The 18,374-nt window shown below is 42.5% G+C and overlaps 1 pseudogene; it reads left to right on the forward strand.

The window, feature by feature from the left end:
* Positions 1 to 15,087: 15,087 nt before the first annotated feature.
* On the forward strand, positions 15,088 to 15,509 carry LOC111753807 (large ribosomal subunit protein mL42-like; annotated as a pseudogene).
* Positions 15,510 to 18,374: the final 2,865 nt, after the last annotated feature.

Here is an 18,374-nt window from a genome sequence, read left to right on the forward strand (position 1 = left end):
TCAATCTTCAAGGTGCTTAAGGCAGGAGGAACTCCCCAGAGACCTGAAGCCAAACCCCAGCCCTCAATAGCCAGCTTGGGGTTCTTGGCCTGCTTGGTGACAGTGAAGGCATCTCCAAGTAAATAGAGGCGTCCCTGTGTGAAAGCACCAGTGTTCCTCATGCTAATTAAACAAACCAATTATGCTAATTAACTGGCACAAATGTTTAAATGGCTGTGAATCAGAATGAAGGAGGTTACCACTTAGGTACCACACAATTATCCCAGTTAAAGAAATGGATTCTCAAACAAGATCATAATAAAACATTTTAACAATCGCTTTGGAAGTATATAGATAGATTGAAGTTCTTTGGAAAGATCTGCCACCTGCTTTTATCCTCAAACTGTTAAAGTCAAGAGCGATTAGAAACAAAGGAGGAAAAAAAATTTTAAAGCCAAATTTTACAAACTCTACTACAGTGACATAATGTTGTATATTTCTTTTACCATGAATTCAGCTATCATAATTAGAGAAATTCAGTCTCAGTGAAGGTCACCTTGACTATAGAAATGATACAAGGCTTGAATGATATGCTAATTAGGACACATCACTTTGAAAACTGTCGAAACAGCTGAATATACATATATTTTTTTTCTTCTTCTTTTCTTTTCTTTTTTTTTAAGTCAGGCTTGCGGTTAAAATAGTTTGCACCAAGTGTTCCCTTTTTGTTTTGTTTCTGAAGAGAGTTAGTTGGTCAAGCTGATCCCTTGTTGTTGAAATTCAATCAAGGGCATTAAAGTGTAAACCGGTTGGAAAAACAAAGAGCTTTAGGGAAATTAGTTGCTTCAACAACAACAAACAAGCACTCGGTAATCTTCTTAGAGAAATTAATGAAAGGAAAACCCCCTTCAATTTGGGAGGAGAATGATCCCCAGCTCAAAGCACAGGCCTGGGAGGGTTAGAGAGAAGGTGTGAATGAAGAAGGCAGGATTAAGTCAAACTTCAATGAGAACACAAAGAAACTGAGGGGATCTGAGAGCTGAGCGCACCCATTTTCAGAGGGAAGAGTATTTTAGTGGGCCAATGGGTCTTAATCCTTTATGCAAATCTCCTTACATTGAAGTTTGCTTAAGTGTTTTATTTCTTTGCATACAATTAACATGTGACACTCTGAAATGCTAAACTACTTCAAAGAAACTCCCTTGTCTAGAAGTACCTAAAGTTATCAAGTATGCCTCATTTAATTATCTGCCAAAGTTTTCAGATATGTTAGGATGAAATCTCACTTTTTAGAGAGTCTTAAGACCTGGCAAACATTCAAATAAAATGAACCAATAAGAATATACTACTTGCCAGTACTCCGGAACAGTACACCTGCCTTGCTCATCAGACTAGAATTATTTTCTTTCTGTTAATGGTAGGTTGATAAGTACAGCGAATTTTCTATTTTTTTTCCAATTTTGTCATGTCTTCTAATATTCCTCTTTAAGACAAAAAGAAATTATAATCCTTAAAAATGCACAGTGTTTGGAGTTTTCAACTTTCTATTTGGAAATTACTACAAATTTACAAAAAGGTAACAAAAACTGAAAAAAATGCAAAACACTTCTGCTTACCGAGTCATCTACTGTTACCACTTAATCCTGATACCTTGTCACATGTGCAGGTGATACACGCATCCATGCTCCACACAGTTAAACTACCTCTCTACAGGAAGCTACAGATACTTCTGTGGAAATTTCCTAAAAACAGGGCTATTTTTCCACAGTCATGATACAGCTGTCAGTTTCGGTAAGACTAACCTTGACAGAATGCATTTGATGTGATCTACTATCTGTGTTTTAATTTTATCATTGGCCCAACCATGTTCTTTCGAGCATTTTCCTACTCACAGTAAATGATTCTTCTAGAATAAGGTATGCATTTCTTTGTCATGTCTTTATTAGGTCTGAGCAAGGTATCTGGGTTTAAAATTGGTTGGAAAATAATTATATTCAATGGATTACTTTTGTTATTAATGTCAACACCTCAAGTTCAAGGTTTGGCCAACTTTGTAAATGACATGTGTGGAATTCCAGAATTAGGGATCAACAATGACAACAAACGCAATAATAAACCTTTATTGATCACTCAGCAGACACTGTACTAGTGTCATACATGGACTATCTGTGAGGTCCCCATCGGTTTCCTCACCTCTCCAGCACAACCTGCAAGGCTCTCAGAAATGTGTTCATCCCTCCTGAGAATCTCTGCGTCCAAAGTAAGTAAAGGCCCAGAAAGGTGATCACACAGGGAGATTCTGCAGTCACTGACAAGTGCGGCGTGGCAGAGGACACCATGGGGTACTAGCTCTGTTATTCAGGCTGCGAGGGATGTGGGACGTGGAGGAGAAGGCTACCACCTAGGTATTCATTACCAACTTCAGGAGGTCGCACCCTCACCCCACCACCCAAACGGTTATCAGGGCACACATGAACCTCAGGCTGCAGTGCACATGGGAGAGCTTACACACGGATGTGTGCACACATGCACACGCGCACTCTCCCAGCTCCATCCCCAGGCATTGTGCATCCCCAGGCAAGTCAGCAAGCCTTCTGTGCTCAAACTTCCCCTTCCCCTCCAGAAACAAAAGCAGCTAACTAGGACGTTTTCAAATGTCCCTTAATTTCAGTCTAAAATCACTGCCACCTTTTCTCTGTCATCCGGTGAGGTGCTGAAATTGTGGCACCTTGTATGGGATTGGGGTGGAGGGTGAGAAGTTGCATAGAGATGGACAGACTAGGAGTCACACAACATCCACGCAAGCACAATGCAAGTTCACCAGGTAGAAAGGCCTGGGGCAGGGGAAGAAGAGAAAGGACAAAGAAGTTCTAGAACAAGGGAAAAACAAGATCCAAACTCTGCAGGCAGGTTCTGAATTCAAAGCCAAGTCCAGTGTGGCAGAGGGTGCTAGGAAAGAATAGCTGGGATGGAAGGGAAAGGGGCTTAGGGGTTTGAAGGGTACCTGTGCATGAATGGTCACCATGAGGAGAAAAGAGGCTGCCCTTCCAAACACGGGAGGCACTCAAGGTGTCTTTGTTGGAGGAAAAAGGGAGAGAGAAAAGTGTGTGGTGGTAGGGATTATACCAATGCTGATAAATAAGTGATTTTGCAAAAACCTCCAGAATAGAAAGTCATTCATTCATTCCATATATAAATATATACATACATACATATATATCACATTTTGTCTACCAGGCACTGATTTAACTCCAAGACATAGTAGCAGATAAAACAGAAAAGGGAGAAAGTTCTAGGTAGTAAATACTAGGAAGAAAAATGAAGCATGTTAGCAGACAGAAAGTGACGGACATGGGAAAGGTAAACCTATTTTATTTAGAGGAGCAAGGAAGGCCTCCCTCTTTTTCCTCTTAAATAAAAATAAATAAATAAATAAAAAATAAATAAAAAATAAAAATAAAACAATGTAAAAAAAAAGGAAGGCCTCCCTGATGAGCTCGCATTTGAAAGGAGGGATCAGCAAGTTTCAAAGCCCTGCAGCAGGGTCCTGCTTTGTGTGTGGAGGCACTAAATTATGTTTACCAGGGAGGACATAGTGATCAGAGAAGAAACAATAGACGTGAACAGGACAGATGGTGTAAAGTCTTGTGCATCAGGTGGGTACTGGCCTTTCTTCTGAGCAACATGGGAAGCCACTACAGGGTTTTGGATAGAGACTTCCTTTTAAAGGTTGTATTACAGAGGCATGAGGAATCCAGGAGGCTTTAGAGAAGGCTGGTACAACAGGCCAGGCCAGGAATGAGGTGTGTGACGGGTACCAATGGGGATGGTGATCTCATTTTTCTTAAGTTTTGTTTCACAATGCTGAGGATTGAACACAGGGGTCTTCTCCCACTGAGCTGTACCCCAGACCTTTTATTATTTTATATTGAGACAGAAACGCATTAAGTTACCCAGGCTGGCCTCCAACTTGTGCTCCTGCCTTAGCCTCCTGAGTTTATAGATGTCTGTCACCATACGTGGCAGTGGCTATGTTCTGCAGGAAGAACGGCTATGATTTATCAATGGATCAGATATGAAATGAGAGAAAGAGAGGAAGTGAGGCTGTTGCTAGCATTTTAGGTTTGAGCAACAGGGAGGGCAGACCTGTCTCTTACAGACAGCTTTGGTGAAAGATAAAAAAAAAAAAAAAAAAAATCACTGGAAGTCCATCTTCAAATGTGATAAACCTTTACCAGGCATCCAAGCGGCCATCCATGTGTGCCTTGCTCCTAGACGCTGATATTTGGAAGATGTTCTCACTCCCTTTAAGCACATTTCTTACAGGGAAAGTTCTTGGTATCTTGTTGCAAGGTTAAGGTCCAGGAGACATCAAGTCCATGAACTGTACTTTGTGACTCTCATATGGTTCTCATACACCAATTCCTGCCTATTGACATGGATTAAGAAACCCATGTAGTAGTGAAATTTGTCCATAGCAGCTGTCATGTGGTGAAGGGCGTTTCCTATAAAAAGGGTAGCTAAAGAGTGACACTGCCTTGAGGTGGTCCTTTGTCCCCAAGCATGTGACTGAGAGGCAATTTCCATTTTTCCACCTCTCTGCTTCAGCCCCACGTGATGCTTTGTAACATCTTCAGCAGGGTATCATCTGTTCAAACTATTAACATGGACCCTGGAAATGCAAGTACAACTGTTTTATTTATTTATTGTTTTGTGCAGGGAATCGAATTCATGACGTCACACTTGCCAAGCAGGCACTGTACTGCTGAGCTATATCCCCTTCCAGTACAACTATTTTAAAAAATGATATGAACTCAGAATGGCGGCAACACCTGTTATCCGAGTACCCTGGCAGGCTGAGAAATAGGATCACAAGTTTAAGCCCAACCTGAGCAACTTGCAAGACCTTGTCTCAAAATTTAAAAAAAAAAAAAAAAAAAATAGAGATGAGGACTAGGGGATATAGCTTAATGTAAAGATGGGTTCAATCTCCAATATGAAAGGAAAGAAAGAAGATAGAGGAAGGAAGGAAGGAAGGAGGAAGGAAGGAAGGAAGGAGGAAGGAAGGAAGGAAGGAAGGAAGGAAGGAAGGAAGGAAGGAAGGCAGGCAGGCAGGCAGGCAGGCGGGCTGTGCCTAACAAGGATGCACCAGTATCTTGGATCTCACTATCAAGATGGCCCCAGCTCCTTGTCCACCCAAGACCATGGCAGTACAGTTGGCCAGGGTGCCACCATGATCCTGCTCTCCACAGCCTCTGGCCCCAGAAAGTGTGTTCTCTGAATGCCAGCAAGGCAACTGAAGGTGGGAGGTGCCCCCCCATCCCTCCCAACCCAACCTTCCTTCACTGGGTGCGTCCACCTCCAAGTACCTAGTAGCAGCTGGTGGTATTTCTGAACTTGTAAAGAAGGGAAACTAATTCTCCCAGTTCCAGAAAGTGGCTTGAGGCCTCCTAAATGCCCCCTCCAGACGGGCAGCTGGAGCAGCCTGGGGAGAGAGCCGCGCGGCATGGGCTTCCCAGGACCAGATGGGCAGCATGGCTCGCTCCGTGGCTGCGCCCACCCTGCTTGTCATCCCCAATCATACTTGCTCTAATCCGTGTTTTAATTTACTCTGCTGGTGCAACCCCCGTGCTGCCAGGGCGGTCCTTGGGGCCCCCTCATTCCTGCTGCTGATGACAAGGCGTATGCAAAAGGCACAATTATTCACCCACCAAGGTGACAGAGAAGGCCTCTGCCTGGGAATAGGTTTCCAGCTTCCAGCATTTCCATGTCAGTCGCTGACGCACTTTGCAATTTGCAAACAATTCTTTGGAGACCTTTTTTTTCCTTTAAAGCATTTTGATTATTGAAAGTGAAGGGATGAGACTTCAAGTGGTGGACGGCTGGTCAGCCATTGATTCCGAAGGCCAGTCTTGAAGGAGTGGCCACACACACTCCACCTATCAGCTGGATTATTGGATTGTTTTTTAATCAAATAAGATGCTCTTGTCCCTTTTCCCCCTCCTCCTACACCCCCAGTCCCTGCCTGTTTGGCCTCAAACAAAGGGAAATATGTCAAGCCTGGCCTATTAATTCGTACAGATTTGGCATTGTTTATGTTCTCATGCAGACCACATTCCAAAGCTCCAAAATAAAACAGCTCGAGTGTAGCTTTCAGCTCCCGAGTCCATGATGTATTTCATTTGCTACGGTCCGAGCCACGGTAACAATGCCTTTCATTTTCTTATGGCCTAAAATGATTTTCTTTCTGTGAGGACCATTTTGCAAGAGGGAAAGATAGAGAGAGAGGGAGAGGGAGAAGAGAGAAGAAAAGAAAACCACTTCTTGCTGCTTTTCAGGGTATCATTTGCAATTTAAAGCTAACCTGGGGAGTAAAGGGACAATAGGCTGCCCATAAAATGGTCCAGCCAGCCCGGCCACATGCGAATGAGGGTGATGTTGAGCTATTTACTTCTTTGTCCCTCCATAATATCTACTTAATGCAGCTCAATAGTAGCGGATTGTTAGCAGCATTAAGGATTCTATTAAGTTCTTCCCAAGGCCCTGCTATTCTCCAGTTGTTGAGACCCTGGAGCTTTTGGCAGAGCCTGGGCTCATACTTTCTGAAATACAACTTAGAGAAACCGGTCTTTCCCAACTTAAGGAAGCGCCTACTTGATTTGAGACTCAAACTGCAGCAATATCTGCAGGATGCAGCAAGAGCTGTTTTCAAAACCCACCAGGCCCCACAGCTTTGCATTCTTTACCCTCTCCTCAGTTTTTTCAAAGATACAGAGCTTGAGCCATCTCTGTTCATACCTCCTATGAAGTGCAGTCTTCTTTACCCAAAAAATCATCTCTGAAATCATTTTTAGGATATTTCCATCATTTTCAGTTCTGCTTTCGTGAAAAGAGATGATCCATTTTGTTCTTCTGGTTTAGTCTTCATTGTTTAGATGTAATCAGAAGAGTTCAGACCTAATCCTACCTGTTTAGCTATTTAATGAAGCATTGCATAAGTTTGATTTTACAGTTCTCTGTTTTATATTTTGAAGCCAATCCTATAAGTTTGTTTTCAAATAAGAAATTATCCCCTGGGCCTTGGGCCAATAGATGAAATACCTTCTACCTGCAAAATGTTTGCCTGCTCGGGACTCCGGATTACCCTTGCCCAGTCATGTGGTCAGCCCTAGGGGTATTGTTAAGTCTCTGTTTAACACTCCAAGCTGACTTCATAGGATTTTGCTAAGCCATGTAGAGCCAGGTGGCTGGAGGAGTTATGCTTTCAGGGCCTGGCACACTGGGATACTCACCCATGCTCCCGTGGTGTGATCACCTGTAATGAGTTCTAGAGAAGCCATGAAAGAATCAAACCTTTTCTCCTTCCTTGAGTCCCAATTCCTTCTCAGGCTAACCCTGCCCCAGAGCAGCCCTGGACTAGACAGTGTGGCCTCTGCATGCTAGCTGCCTTCTTCTCCCTGCTATTAGCTCAGAACCAGTCAAAACAGGGAGGCAAGCAGGCTTCAGGAGGGCATGCCGGGAGGAGAAGGGGCCACATCAGAATTTCACACAGTTGGCTTGAAGAGGCAAGCACTAAGCTGCCTTTTCAACCATGGTAAACCCCGTCCATCTGGCCACCCTAAAACTCTGTTAGCTTGTTCCCCTTGCCCAGGGCTGATTGGACCTCCTGAAGCAGAAGTAACGACATCAATGGTGTAAACCCCAGCCACTTGAGGGTATTACATTTCATTTCATGCTTGACTTAATCAAAACTGGGGAAATGAAATGTACACCTTTTTGATGTTCTTTTCCCTGCTGTTTAAAGAGAAGAATCTTAACCCATTTGATCTTCACATGCACCCAGTAAATGACCAAATATGCCAAGCTGTCAAAAGCAGAAGGCAGACAGTTGCCAGGGGGTGTTGGGCCACTGGGAAAGCACTTAACACAGGCTAACTTAAGTTTGGAGCCCAGGGACTTGGTTGCAAATGCCGTGTTTTCCTTGATTAGGCTGCAGTTAGGAACTTTTTAAAGGAAAAGGTAGGTGGGCAAATAAATATGTCATGCTTCCAGATGGAAAGAAAGGCTGGCCACAGCTGGGAGACACTCTCTCCTACTAGTCCTTCAAACTGCGGTCACATGTCACTCTTTCATTTTAACTTTTCTTTTTAGACTTTTTTCAGTACTGAGCTTTGGACCTAGGTCCTTGGTGCCGGGCTGTATCTTCAGTCCCCTTTTTACTCTTCTTTGGAGACGGGTCCCACTACCTGCCAGGTCTCCCGGGCTGGGCTTGATCTTGTGGTCTTCCTTCTTCAGCCTCCCACATTGCTGGGATTACCGTACCAATTTTTCACTTCTTCTTTGAAGCTTCCTGGTTGTTTTCCCAGTACTAGGTAAGAGAGGGGGCCTCAGAGTCACTCTGTGCTCCTTTAGAAGCTGCTGAACCTCTCTGGGAGCCCCAGTTAACTCAGTTGTGCAATGAGGAGGATTATAGCTGCTGTGAGGATTGAGTGACTTAATGTAGACAAAGTGCATGGCATGAAGTCCAGCATATAAGTTTTTAATAAATTCAAGCTGCTACTTATTTTTTATTCTTTAATCTTTTTATAAACTGACTTTTGTCTCCCTCCAAAACTTATATGTGGAAGCTCTATCTCCTACTATGATTGTATTTTGAGACAGGGCCTTTAAGGAGGACATGCAATGAGGTCATAGGATGGAGCTCTTAGGACTGGTGTCTTTAGCTCTTAGAACTGGTGTCCTTTTGAGATAAATAAGACAGGGAGAGAGGTGAACCTTAAAAAGACCAGGTGATGGCATGAGGAGAAGGCCCCAGCTTCAGCCCAACAAAAGTCTCACCAAAGAAACATCCAGTTGGATCCACAATCTTGGATTTCCTAACCTCCAGAACTGTGAGAAATAAACTTCTGTTGTGTAATACTTAATCTGTGATGTTTTCTTATGACAGCTCACACTGACTAATGTGCCAACCTGTTCATTACAATGCCCTGTTGTTGATTATGTATCCATCTCCTCAAAGATATTGTAATTCTTTAGAATAAAACCGACGGCTTACCTGGCTTTGTATACCACTGTTGAGCACAGTGCCTGATACCCAGAGGCATTCAACAATTGCTTGTTAAATGCGTAAGTGAGTAGACAGGGTTGTGCGTGGCAAAAGAATCTTGGATCTTTGCTCTTTCCAGTTTGGTCACATTTACACAGTGACCCAGGGCCAGTCACTTATCCATTCTATACTTCAGGCTGTCCATGTGTGGTACATCCCACTGGACTAGCTGATTCCTAGGGCCTCAAAGACTGTCAGATTCTGCCTTAACTCTAAGATTGAGTTGGGGAGGAGACAGGGTGAGGTTAGAATGCCTCCCAACCCAGGTAGCAGGACAATGTTTAAATAACTAGCAGATGGGTTCACCAAGCAATTGGAGCTGGAACTTAGAAGAATGAATGTAAGATCTCACCCTGGGGCCTTGGAGCCGGTTGCTGCTCACCCAGTAGAGGAGGTAGGGAAGGGTGCTAGATTACCTGTCAGAGGTTCATGGGGTATAAACATTGTAAGCCTGCAATTCTAAACTCCGAGTTGGCTGAAAGGATACAAGTGTCCATCTATTTGGGTGGTCCATCTTGTATATCAAAACACCAGGAAGAGGTGCCTATTTAAAAATCCCAGGCCCCAGTTTGCTTCTCTATAAGAGCACATCACATTGGATTCTGAGTCAAAGCTATCCCAGGCAGGCAACAAAATCTGCCTGAAGATAAAATAAGAACCAACCTAAATTCACAATGATACATTCATGCCACAAAACTCAACGCACCCCTCAAAATGCAAGTGGCATCTTTAGAGATTGACACATAAAGATGTATGTGTTTACTGCAAAGTTAGGTCCAGACAAGAAGTTCCAAACAGCACGCTGTTTTGTATTATGTGTGCGTGTGATACACATGTATCTATTAGCATGCTTGGGCTCTGGAAAGTGGAGTGAGTTGTAATTTGGACTTAATGATTTAACAGCATGGGCAAAGGCAAGGGCAAGTTATTTCATTCTGGCCTCTGTTTCCTTAATTGTAAGATAGGAATGAGCTCAGTACTTCCCAGCCACATGCAAGTGTTATAAAGATGAAATGAGTCCATAGAATATGAGATTCTCAGCATAGACTCATAACAGACAGTAAAATGTGGGCCATTATTCATTCCATAGAAGTATTTTTTACAAAGTCACATGGCATAGGAGCCCAGAAGATAAGCATGGTCACCTCTCATTTATGTATTATATAATTGCAAAATAATTATGCAATTATTATGTTATTTCAAAACAAATATGAGACTTTTTTGAAAGAAGAAAAGCAATAGAAGAATAAGGCAAGGTTTGTGTCCTCCTAGAAAGGAGGGAAGTCCAGGCTATTGGCTGAATAGAAAGGTGAGCTGTCAAATGCTACACCTGGCGTGAACTCCCTTTACCAATAAGAATGAAAAGTCAGTGTGTGTGACGAGAGTCTGCCGGTGCAGACTCCAGCCAGCACTGGTCTCGGAGTAGGACTGGTTCTAGATGAAACAAAGGAGACTCGAAATTGCACAGCCCTGAGACTCCGTCATTCCTAAAGCCTCCGTCCTATCTGCTTCATCTACTTCACTTCAACCACGCGCCAGAGATTCCTTCTATAGACTCTCACTTATGCACTTCATTTCTGCATTGTTTTATTTTGATAATTAACACACGTTTCATTAACAAGGTAGAACAATAATAAAGACATAACACAATAACAATAATAATAGTTGCTATGATTATTAATCATTCGGTGGCTTCGAACTGGTGGTTCTCTTCCAGGTATCAATGAAATAACACTTATAGCCAGTTCTTTCTGAATCCTTGCTTATGTGCCAAGCCCTGTGCTATCATAAGGATCATACCCTGGTCTTTCCTGTAAGGTCTGTTACTATTCTGTCTTTAGCAGGAAATTCAGAGGGCACAAGAGACTTGGTAGGGTTGCATAGCAAGTAAGAGCAAAGGTTTTGCATGTGCAGTGAGTTCCCAAGTTTGTACTCTCAATAAATGCTCCCACTACTTTGCCCAGGCTACACTTGCCCTCATAATCATACCATCTATCCTGCATTATGTCCTCGCTACGTTTTTGTTGGAGCTGTTTTGCAAGAGGTCTGGCTTGATGAGTCAAAGGACTAGAACATCCCACCCAGTATATTCCAGTCCTGTCCATCTCCGAGCTGCACCCAAGTTTTCCCCCCCCCTTTTGTTATAGGGTCTCATTTCTGACTTGATGAAAACATTTGTAATAGATAATCAAATACTGATATGTAGTGCAGGACAATGCTGTATTTGTTAAATATAAATGAACATGAACACGGGCCCTAGGTGGCAGAAAGGCAAAGGGTTTGACGTCTTTTCAGTGGCCTGGGCTGAGCCCCAGGAAGAAAGCTGGGAGCCCCTGAAGGGTCTCGTCTAGGACAGTGATCGACCGACAGCTCTTGTGTGACAAGATACATAGTTTCTTTTCAGCAACAGGCAGATTATCGGTTACTATAGTTTCCCTAATGCTCAAATACAGCCCAGGCCTAAGCTGAACAGAATAGGTTAAAAGTGCCGAAGTTTGGCCCGGGAAACCACATGTTGAGAATCAGACACCAAACAAAGCAAAAAGCACATCTCTCTGGTCTTTGATGTCTTTTCTGAGGGATGTAGAGTGAGAAAAATACAACCGGTGCTCAGGCCAGGGGCTTGATGGGCCCCTGTGACAATGGCCAGCGAGCGGGAGCTGAACACAATACGAAGACAATGTCCCCAATCCAGGCGTCCCTGGCCCAGGCGCTCACAAACACCCCGCTGGAGACGTTTCAGCCCTTAATTTCTTAGAAAGTTTGTGCTGTCCTCCCCAGCCCAGCCGAGGAGCCCGCCTCCCAACCCAGCCACTCTGCAAGAACCCCTTCTGAGACGAGACGGCTTCTCTCACCAAACCACCCTCCCTGCCTAACTCAGCCACCTTTAGCACCATTTTCTGCCTGCTTTGAATTTTCCTAGATCTGCATAAACATCTTTTCTCCACCCCTGAAAAAAAGATAAGCTTTCTCCCTTTCAGTGATTCATCTCCGCTCTCAAATATTGCCTTGCGTATCCCTTGGAGGTGACAGTGTGAAGTTTTTCATAAACGGGATTAAATTAACCACTACTTATGCCTGCAATGTGGGTTTCTCTTCTGCTGAGATCTGTTGATTTCATTTTGCTTTTTATTTAAATTTAGGGAGCAAGATAAATATGCCTTCGCATGCAGAGATCTCTATCCATCACCAGCCAGCTGCATTTGGGAAAATAAGTGTGTAGGAGATTATGAGAGAGCCAGAGGGAAAGCCAGCCAGAGTCAAGCTCATGGAGTTCTGAATGTTTTTTGGTGGTTGTTGCAGCATTGTGCTTCTGGTTGTCATTAGTTCTTTATAATGTTTCATGAAAAATATCTAATTGTAACAACTGTATTCCTCGAGAGAACATATTCCCTGAATTGAAGCTCTCACAATGGCCACAGGATAACTGTCCTTGAATTTGAGCCTTTTGTGAGCTGTCAATAGGCTTACAATGTGCTGAATTAGCAGGCATATTAATGGGCAGATGCAATTGCGGCCATTCTTCAACCTCAAATCTTCTTATGCAAATACCCCATGAATTCAGTTCAAAGCACAGCCTTCAAAATGAGCTGAGCCCCCTCTCAGAAGGGACCCCGGGAGAAAGTGACATGAGAAAAGTTTAGACACTTGTTTTTATAACTGAACATGATCTTGTTATCATAATCTGATACTGGTCACTTGCATGGCCGGCTTGTAGGATTTTAAACCCTTAACAGAGAGAGATAATCTCCGCCTTTGTAGGAGTGTGGACACAATCCCGGCGCGCAGGAAAGCCGGCAGGGAGAAGCGCAGCCCAAGCTTCTCAAACAGCCGGCAGGGAGAAGCGCAGCCCAAGCTTCTCAAACAAAACTTTTCAGGATAAAAGCTTTTATCCCATGATAATCACCGGGCAGATTTCAGTGGTGTTGGTAAGGTTGGCCAAGGGCAGGGAAGGCAAGTTAAAAAAAAAATGAAATAACTGATTCTTAAGATGACCCCCCAATCAGCCTGAATCAGCTCCCACCCATAACAGCAGCAGGAACACAGTCAAAGATCACCCCAAAACATGAGTCCTTAAAAGCTCCACCTAGCCTTTGGAGGGATGATACAGAGCAAGGATAGTTAGTAGTTATGAGGCTCCGAGTAGAGCTAAGCATTTTATCACATGGACTGACTTATTTAGTTTTCACAAATATACCTAAAAGTAGCTACTATTATTGGCCCCATTGTACAGATGAGCAAAGTGAGAAAAGGTGACTAAGTAATTTACCCAGGCACTAAGTAATTAGGAGACCCTCTAAGGAGATATCTGCTAGAGGTAAATCAGCTAACTCTGGTGGGAAACAGAAATTCCTCCAAAGAGACTTTTCTTCCCAAAAGAATCTGCTACCTTTCCATTTTTACCCCAGTTGCACTGAAGATGTTTGACCAGTTGGTCCCTATTAAGTATTCTTTCCCTCTGACACAGTTAAATGATAAATGTATATTTATACATGTATTCCAGAGGTGAGTATAGATTTAGTAATAGTGTTCTTTTTTACATACAGCACGGTAGTTACATATATAGCTGAATCTCTCAGCCATGTTTCAGTTCAATACATTGAGACATTACATCACATTGCAAATTGAAAATCAGTTATGTTGCCTAACAAGAAGTGACAGATTGTGTGGTATTGTTATTAACAGTAACAGCAGTCATTATCTGAACTATTTATTCACTTATTTACTGAGTGTCAACTTGCTCATTCCTCCTGTCCATGCTGGGAAGAAGGTTGGTTTATAATTTCTATTTGTAGTGCAGAATGTAGAAGCTGAGATCCAAACCAAGAATGCAGAATCAACCCTCAGTCCTCTGCCACTTTGCTCCATGCCAGTCAAGATGTCCCAGCTACCCGAGACATGAAATAGCCACATTGTCCCTTGATATGCCCCAAAATTACCACCCCAGGCAGACTGGGCTAATGCATCTGTCCTCACCAAAAGCCAGTATTAGACCTATTTCTTTCCTTCATCTTGTTCCTCAGGTCTCTCTGTAAGAGTTGTTGGTTAATTCCATTATCACCTTGAGTTCCCCAGTGTGTGTGTGTGTGTGTGTGTGTGTATGTGTGTCTGTGTTCATGTGTGTACATTTGTGGCAGGGACCTGGAGGATGGTAGTGAGAAGGTATGACAAAGAATTTGCCTATGGTCTTAGATTTGGGGTGTCTGTCCCTCAGGAAGACACACATCCCTTCAATGACTTAGGTGAGACATTCAGAAAGAATCAAATAACAAAGGGCAAAATGTGTCTATGTTCACCAAAATGTATAATGAAAATGCCGTTTGGTAAGCATATTAACAGACACATTATAGATGATTTACCATTCCCCAAGCATTACACATACAATACAATACATTGCAATAGCCAGAGATAAGATAGTACAAAAGAAAATACATCACTGTAAATGTGGAATATAATGAATTTGTGGAGGACATGGGATAGTGGTAGGGGAAAATGAATGGTGAATGCTGTACTAATCTGCTCAAGTTGACAAAAGAGAATACTGCAGACTCCATGGTTAAACAAGGGTTTTGTTTGGTTCTCAAGGCTGGAAGATCAAGATCAAGGTGCCACCAGGATTGGTTTCTGGTAAGATCTGAGTTTCTCTTTTGTAGATGTCCACTTTTTACTGTGTTCTCACATAGCCTTTCCTCTGTTTGGGAACAAACAGAGACAGAGACAGTGACACAGACAGAGGCAGAGACAGAGACAGAGAGGGACTGAGACAGAGGGACAGAGAGAGACAGACAGAGAAGACAGAGATGCAGCAGGTGTGCTTTTCTGTGTTATCCCTTGTTATAAAGACACCAGTCAGATTGGGGCTCTGGCCTTATGACCTCATTGAACCTTACTGGGGAGGACCTGGATATGAACAATGGGATGAAATTGGTGCCTAGAAACAGATTTTAAAGACAGTTCTTCTATCATTTTTTTATACCACCTGAAAAGCTTCTAGAGATACTATGGCAGCAGCAGTGGCAGTGAAATAGGCAATATAGAAAAGAGTTCTCTTGAAGCATTTATTTCCAATCCAGAGTAGAGCTTTATCTCCTGCTTATTGTAAATCTACATACTCTTCTCTTCCAAATGACTGTAACTGCAAAGTAGAGCTTTCTTTGCCATCTGATTGCAGGACAAAAATATGCCGCCACCCTTCTGTGGATATTCAGTATGAAGACACAAGACCTCAACCAGATCCTGTTCATACAATTGAGGAAACACATGATCCAGTGCTGGAAACCAGATTAGAAGAAAATGAACGCCGTGAGCAAGGACTCATGATGGAACAACTTAGCAAAATGTTGCTTACAGTGCAGTATCATTGGTATCCTCACGGACAGCATCACAGACTTGTATGAAGCCGAATCCTCCAAAGGACAGATGATACTGAGATTTTTGGGAGAATCAAAGAGAAATGATACCCCATATCTCATTTACTAATGGAGAAAATACACTCTAATACTGTATGGTAATAGTAAAATAATAAAATATCATTTCATATTTTAAAAAACACCAAACAAACAAACAAAAACCTTAGTAATCTCTTTAAAGGTCCTGTCTTCAAATCAGTCACATTGCAGATTAGAGCTTCAATATATAAATGTGGGGTGCTGGCAGACACTTAGTTTGGAGAGATATTTACTGGCAAAAGTTTATTGAGACAGATTCTCTTTAAAACAATTTCAAGAAAGGGAAACACACTTCAGAAAATTCTCAGAATAAAAAATATAGTGTGTGCTTCAAAGAAATGAGCACTCCAGTCAGGAAAAGACATGGGAGAACCTCTAGAAGCAAACAGCCAACCTGGAGATTATATACTGTATAATTCCGATGATACGGCATTCTTGAAAAGGCAACAGCATGAAGACAGTAAAACTATTCGTGGTTTTCATGGGTAGGGGAGAGAGAAGTGGATATTAGGAATGCAGAAGATGTTTAGGTGATGAAAATGGTCTATGATACTATTAAGATGGATACATGTCACTAAACATTAATCCAAACCCATTAAGAGTGACCTCTCCCAGTGAGACCTATTAATTTACACAACTAATATAGCTAATAATCATAATAAGAAAAATGGATCCTGAACACAATGCTGTAGTTTATATCTGGGTGTCTCCCCAAAGTCTCATGCACTCAAAGATAGGGCTTGTGAAGGTCATCAGATTATGGGGGTTATAGCCGATCTGCTGTTGGGCGGTGGGGCTGGGACAGAGGTCACTGGTGCATAGCCTGGGAGGGTATTTCTTCCTCCCTGGCTCCTTCTTTTACTCTCTCCCTGCTTCCTGGATGCCATTTCATGAGCAGTTTTCCTCTGCCATGCCCCTGTGCCATGCCTCTCTTCTGCCTTGGAGTCATTCGACTATAGACTGAAATGACAGGCAAAATAAACATCTCCGACTTTAAATTATGAGTGCTGGGTATTTTGTCCCAGTGATGAGAACGTGACTAAAACACACAAAATATAGATTTTGGACAATCATGTTGAATCAATGTAGAGCCATGATTTGGAACCTGAACCACTTTATGAGTAATGTTGATACTGGGCGAGGCTATACATTTATATAAGGGGGCAGCTCATACAAGTATTTGCTGTACTCTCCTTTCCATTTTTCTGCTTTTATAAAAGGACCCTAAAAAATTACAGTGTATCCCTCCTTTGTCCTCCCTGCACCTTCTACTGGAGCTCATGTTGGACCACGTAGGGCCAAAATTATAAAGGAAAAAAGAAAAGACTCAGTTTCATCTTTTATTGTATCAGTCAGTTTTTCATTGCTGGAATAAAATACTTGACATATGCAGCTTAATGAGAAAAAAGGTTTATTTTTACTAAGACTTTCAACTGTCTCCAAGACAGAAACTCAGTGGTGAAAGGGCATGATGTAGGTGAGCCTTTCAACCCATAGCATATGAGGACCAGAGAGACCAAGGAAGAGAGACAGAGAAAGAAGAACCTGGGGGCAAGCAAACACTTCCCTAGGGACCCAGCCCTGCCTCCCTCAATCTGGCCCTGCCTCCTAGCAGCACAGATAGTTAAGGGTTCATCAATGGATTGATGAGGTCAGCACTCCCCAACCCAGTTACCTCCCAAAAGCCCCTCTGAACACAAGAGTCCTTGGGGGCCATTTTTGAACCAAGCTATAACTATTTTTCAAGAAATCCAAATCACATGTATTTAGTATTTAAACAGACCATTAAAAAACACAAATCAACTTAACTTCCACCCTTGCTCAATATCTTTACAGCAACAAACCAATAGACAAATGTCTCTGCCCAAAGAGCTTTGATTTCAGCCCATCGTTTCTATAGAGTCTGGTTCTATATCCGGTAAGAACCTCTGAACCCACTGGTCCACCCATAGGGCCACCATAAAGGAGAAACTGAGGCATATCTAAAGGAAGGTTGTATTCGTTCTTTCACTCTGATTTGGCCACATTTAATTACTTCTCAAGTGCAAATCCAAAGATGCTTTAATCTGAACATATTGGAATGTTCCTCCAGAGAAGGAGAATTCATTTGGCTGGCTTGATCCCACTGTAGTTGTCCTTGACCTTGGATATAGGAAGGACGTTAAAAGATGACTGGTTTAGCTCACATCTCTTTACAATACATACTGTGCTTTAGAGGGGCCTCAACTTTCCCCAGAGCTTTTCGTGGAGGGTAATTGAAAACTGTGGTTAACGTAGCATGGCTTTTCAAATTGAGTTGAAAAGTTCATCAAAATGTCATTAATCTGCTTTACATAGCCATTCATGATTAAGTCAAACCAATTATTTATGAAGTTGAGCTCTAGATGGGGCTGTTTTGGTACTCGTGGTCTGATGTTAGGCTGGAGAAAGAAATGAGGACTTCGCATGCGGGGGCGCTGGAGACCCACTCAAATGCAGCCACTGCTCACTCTTTGCAGATGGACCCTATGGTTCACACAGGTGATTTCTTTTTTCTTTTTCCTTTCTTTTTTTTTTTTTTTTTTTTTTTTTTGGCATCAGGGATCAGACTCATGACTCACACTTGCAAGGCAGGCACTTATGCCGCTAAACTAAATCCCTGGACCCTCACACAGGTGATTTCTAACCCATCAACAATTTTTGATTGCCAACTTCAGGACGACATCTGTTATGTATAATATATAGTGAGAAGTAATGAAAATGTAGACATTTCCTGTAGTCTTCAAGTAATGACTTAGAAGAAACTCTTGCATACTGTAAATTAATGGCAAATCAAATTGGTTTTGCTTGGCTTTTCATGG

This window comes from Cavia porcellus, unplaced genomic scaffold (assembly GCF_034190915.1).
Source record: "Cavia porcellus strain 051 isolate PalLab524CR breed Dunkin Hartley unplaced genomic scaffold, mCavPor4.1 scaffold_4, whole genome shotgun sequence".
Lineage (NCBI taxonomy): Eukaryota > Metazoa > Chordata > Mammalia > Rodentia > Caviidae > Cavia > Cavia porcellus.